The sequence below is a fragment of the Limulus polyphemus genome, unplaced genomic scaffold, assembly GCF_000517525.1.
Source record: "Limulus polyphemus unplaced genomic scaffold, Limulus_polyphemus-2.1.2 Scaffold1943, whole genome shotgun sequence".
NCBI classification, from domain to species: Eukaryota; Metazoa; Arthropoda; class Merostomata; order Xiphosura; family Limulidae; genus Limulus; species Limulus polyphemus.
The window spans coordinates 168,782-174,271 of NW_013667553.1; the positions used below are offsets into that span (position 1 = coordinate 168,782).

The following is a 5,490-nucleotide window of genomic DNA, read 5'->3' on the forward strand; positions in this document are numbered from 1 at the left end:
AAAACCTCTCTATCCCAGGCACCATTCTAGTAACCCTCCTCTGAACCTTTTTCAACAATTCAATGTCTTTCCTAAGTTAAAAAGCCCAAGACTGAACACAATACTCCAAATTTGGCATAACTAGTGGCCTGTACAATGAAATTATAACCTCTTTAGACTTGTATTCAATATTTCTGTAGATACAACCTAAAATCCTATTTGCCCTACCACTAGCAACAGTATACTGCTTGGGTAGCCTAAGAGACTATTACACCAAGATCCCTTTCTTTCATGGTACTGTTACGGTTATTCCCATTCAAATTAAACTTATGATTCAAATTATGATAACCCACATTCATTATCTTGCATTTATTATAATTAAAACCCATCTTTCATTTATTTGCCCAACTCACTAAATGATCTTTTGGAAATCGGTAGCATCCTCTTCATAGTTAGCAAGACCTTAATATCATCTGCAAATTTAAATAATTTATTGACTGTTCCTCCAAGTATGTCATTGATGTAAATCAAAAAAGAGCAAAGGCCCTAAGACTAAGCCCTGAGGTACCCCACTTGTAATATTAATCCAGTTTGACTGAACTCCATTTATAAAATCCCACTGCTTTCTTCCATCTAGCCACTCTTCTATCCAATTTTGTAACTTATCCCCCACATTTATAGAAATATTTGTCTTTACAAGCCTTTTATATGGCACCTTGTTAAACACTTTTTGAAAATCCAGATTCACCAAATCTACACCCTTACCCTCATCTACATAAGCACTAACGTTTCCCTTCGTGAAAACATGTTGACTATCCAATAAAATTCAAAACTTGATTAAATGGCTTTGCAAAGCATCTTTTATTGGACTTCCTAAAACTTTTCCCGCAACTGATGTAAGGCTAATGGGTCTATAATTACTGGGATAATTTTAATCTCCTCCCTTGAAAAGAGGAGTGACATTAGCTAACTTCCAATCCTCTGGTACCTGTCCACCATTTAAGAACTTACAAAAAACAGTAGCAAGTGGCTGACATATTCAATCCTTAACCTCCTTCAAAACCCTTGGAGAAAAATCATCTGGCTCAGGAACCTTATCGTTCTGTAAACTTCCCAATTTTTTCTTAACAAGCTCAGAATTAATGCAGTCATCTTGTATTCATCTATCAGCTGTTCAAGATGAGAAATACTGCTTAAACCTTCATTAATAAAAACTGAAGAAAAAGCAGAACTTAATAACCCAGCCATCTCATAATCATCAGACACAAGCTTTCATATATCATCCCTAAAGGGTCCTATCCCCATCCTAACATTTTGTTTATCCTTAATGCATTTCAAGAAATCCTCACTGGTAATTTTTACATTTTCAGCCAACATTTTGTCATACCAGTTAATTTAGATTTTTTAAATTTATGGTGCTTTTCTTTAATTTCTTCTCTTGTACTCTTTGTAAGCCAACCAAGTTTTTTACTTGCAGCCACCCTTTTCTTTCAAAAGGGAATATATTTACCTTGAATATTGAAGATTTATCTTTGAAATTAACAACAGATAATTCTTATCACATCCCTTCAAAATTAGCTTTTTTGACACTTGTAACCTAAATATCATTATTCTCGATCTCCATGTGCAGCAAACATCGATCCTAATAGAGCAATGATAATTTGCACCCAGATGTTCTCCAATTTCCGCCCTCTCAATCATTCTATATTTGAAGTTAATAATAAATCTAAGATAGCATTGTTTCTAGTTTGTTCCTTGACTAACTAGTGAAGAAAGCTATCTTGAACCTTTTTCCCTCATGGTTTAACTTTAGCATTTCCCAATTTATGTGCCTGAAATTAAAATCACCCATAATTATGACCTCATTAACAGCTAAAATCTTAATATCTTTGTACAGTTTCTCACTAATTTCACCAGTATCATCTGGGGTCTGTAACAAATTCCCACTAAAAGCCTGTTTCCTTTATGTCCACTAATAGAGACCCAAATGGATTCAATCTCTTTGCTATTATCTTTGATAACCTCAATTGCAACAGGATGTAACTCTCATTTTACATATAAACCCACTCCCCCTGTTTCGTACTCTACCCCTATTAAATAGCTTGTAACCCTTAATTTCAAAGAAATTTCTATCATCAAAATCATCTACATTTAACCACGTTTCAGTTATTCCCATTATATTAAAATCCTCCATTCCCACAAGTGCTCTAAAGTCATCAATTTTATTTCTTATACTTCTAGTATTACAAAAGTAACAATTAAGCCTACTCTTATAACTACTTCTATACTCATTTCCTATGCTAAACTTTTCTCTGCCTCTTATTGTTTTTCCTGACTCTCACCATGGTCTAGTCCTAGTTTAAAAATTCCATTACAACTCAGTTAATAGCCCTAGCAAACAAGCCAGCCCCTATTCTATTTAAATGTAAACCATCCATTCCAACAATCTCCCTTCTTCTATTGAATTGATCCCACAAGTCCAACCAGCCAATCTGCTCATCCTTACATACTAACTTAAACCTAGCATTTAGCCCTAGTAACCTACTTGTAACTTCATCTCCACAGTTAATTCTGGGCAGTATCCCTGATAAAATTAAGTTATGGTTTTTTCTTTAAATGCCTTTATCAAACCCTTGCACAAAATAGTTCCTCTGACCTGCTTTTCCCTACATCATTAGCCCCTACATGCACAACAAAAACCGTATCTCTGCTAGCCCCCTTTATTACATCTCCTGCTCTATCAGTTATATCCTCCACCTGTTCCCCTGGGTAGCATAATCTAATTCTTTACTCACTATTTATCCCACAGACTATCCTACCCACATGCCTTATCAAAGAATCACCTATAACTATAACCTCCTTAAATTTATTATCCACTTCATTCTCTGTCCCTGTTTTTTTTTCCTTCTTTCCAATGGCCAAGGGCTGAAATTTGTTGCTCAATAGAATAGGCTTATCACAATTAAATCCACTACTTTAGTTCTAATAATACTCTAACTTCCTAAAAGTCATTATTATCTGATGTATCCCTTACATGTAATAGCCTATGCTTCTCTTGAAATCCTGCTACCATTTCCCAGTCTACATTTCTCTCTATCTATTGCCTCTACTATAATTAGAATAGCCTCCAACTTCTCCTCCAACCTACAAACTCTACATTTTACACACAACTTCTATCACTAATAATTTACAAGTTCCTACTTACACATTGTCAACATGTAACATAGAGGTAATATTAGCTACAGTACATAAATACTTACTTGCCAAGTTAAGAGAGAGAAGTTCTGAGTTAATAGTTCTTTGTTATTATCAGACATTACCTCATAGGTTTTTATCAACCAGTGCACGACTGAATTTGCCACTCAGCATGTGGATGTTACTTGTCCAGTGTTTTTAATCCGTCTTGCCTAATTTGTCTTTATATGTTACTAAACAGTTCCTGAGATTATTCAATGTGTCATTATTGAGATAGTCAAGACTGCTTTCAACGAGCTAGTTGTATATGGAACAGAAAAAGATTGTCACGATATCATTCATTAAAATGGGGTGGCAGACCTCGTGCATAAAAGGTGTAGGCACTTTAAGCTATCTATATTACAGGAGGGCTGAGTGCCATTTAATTTCTCAGAATGGATTCAAGCCACTGTGTAATCAGCATCATTGTTAGAAGTTCAAGGAAAATATATGTACATTAATTATTCAATAAATGCATGTCGGTACAAAAATCTCAAATCCAAGGTTTTCAAAGAACAATTAGGCCTTGAACTAAAGTTTGTTAACACATGTATGGTATTTGTACAAAACATAACAGTATATTCTTACCACTGAAGGTCACATTTTCACAATAATGCCTTCAGATACCATCTGAACCAAATTTTTTTTACAAGCATTCTCTTTTATTGAAACCTAAACTAGAGCATTTAACTAACATATTAATTAACAGTTTTTCTGATCATATGGTGTACTTATTTTTAGGTTACTAAATGGGAGAAACCTGTAATTACCATAGCCACACTCCTCGCAAGTCCTGAATTCTTCAAAACATGTTATAGTGTTTTACAATTTATAATTCTTCTTTCAACACATCAATTCATGTTAATAGTACACATTTTCTCAAAATATCCTTATGGACTTTAACTATAAAGTTAATTTAGTCAATTTAACTAAAATTCCCTCAAGGTGTCTCCCTTAGTGCCACGAGTAATAAAAATAATTTGGATTAAGTTTAATTCCTCTGGTTTCTTTCCAATCATTCTATAAAAGAATACAATAATAAGTAACAGTTCAGAATGAAGTATTAATAATTCTGATAATGGGATTCTACAAGTTAAAGGAAAGAATACACAAACATACTACTTCATTTTTTGGCAGTGGTTTTATTTTTACAATCTACTTGTCATACTGAATGTTACTAATTGTTAGTGGGTTAATACCCTTCACATTCAATATCAGAAATGAATCAGCCTTACCAAAATACAACTTAAAACTCAAATTACCAACTTGCTTTAACACCCTTCACTATTGGCAAATTCCACATAATACAAGATATTGAGTAATTTTATGTTTTTTCTTGTTACAAAACTCGAGTATACAAATTAACAAAATATGCGAAATCACTCCTTTGTGTGCCAAATACTAAAATAAATAGTAGACACAAGTAATAGTAGTTGAATTAATTAATGTAGATTGCAATATTGGTGGTATCTCTTTGTTTAATGTTGTTGTTTTTTCTTACTCATATGTTACTAATATTATACTCAGTATAATTTATAATTATAGAACCATAAAGGCAACAAGATCATGAACTCGCAATCTGAGGTACAATTAGTTTAAACTCTCTTATACCACATGCACCTAATCAGTAATTTAATATAGTTAACTCATTAATATTCATATTCATTAAGTAAATTTATAAAAAATCACACAAGAATAAGTCAAGTACTAAAGTATAACTTGAACAACTTAGAACTAGAAGTAGTACATGTGCCAGCTCTAGCATTAATACCATATATAATACTCTGAAATACTCTGTCAACTGACAGGGAATGTTTAAACTTAATAAGTTAATTAAAACAACACAAGTTTAACAGCAATCATATACTTCAAAGTAATAACTTGAATATAAACTTTATCTCAAAATTTTAAAATTATAACAAAGCTTCTTCATGCACATTTGCATCTACCAACAAATAAAGATTTTGAGGTGATCCCATTCTTGAACATCCTACATCTCGATGACCATGAGAAAAGCGTGGTTGTTTAAGAAGCAATTCAACAACTTTCATACTTTGACCTTGAAACTGAAGCCCCTTAAAATATTCAATAATGTCAGAAGGGTCAACCTGTCAAGATTGTTTGGGATTGACTCAATAGGCTAAGAGTGATTAACTAACAGACTGTAAAAAATAGAAACTGGGTTAAGTTCAATTCCCCCTAATAGCCTTAGGCCATTCCCACTAGTTCATAGTGTTTGCATACAAAATTTGGTTGAGATTGGCCCCATAGCTTCGG

The 5,490-nt window shown here is 33.2% G+C and overlaps 1 protein-coding gene across 6 annotated transcripts in view; it reads right to left on the reverse strand.

The window, feature by feature from the left end:
* LOC106465437 (nudix hydrolase 8-like) overlaps nucleotides 1–5,490 on the reverse strand; it is a 26,863-nt gene that overhangs the window by 20,878 nt on the left and 495 nt on the right. The window contains exon 1 of one of the 6 annotated variants that reach the window (XM_022393341.1): nucleotides 5,163–5,414. The exons of 4 other annotated variants lie outside the window; for them this stretch is intronic. The gene's annotated coding sequence lies outside the window, so the exon portion shown is untranslated. Of the gene's footprint in view, nucleotides 1–3,013; nucleotides 3,766–5,162; nucleotides 5,415–5,490 lie in introns of those variants that run through there. One more of the 6 variants, XM_022393340.1, reaches the window with a different exon arrangement.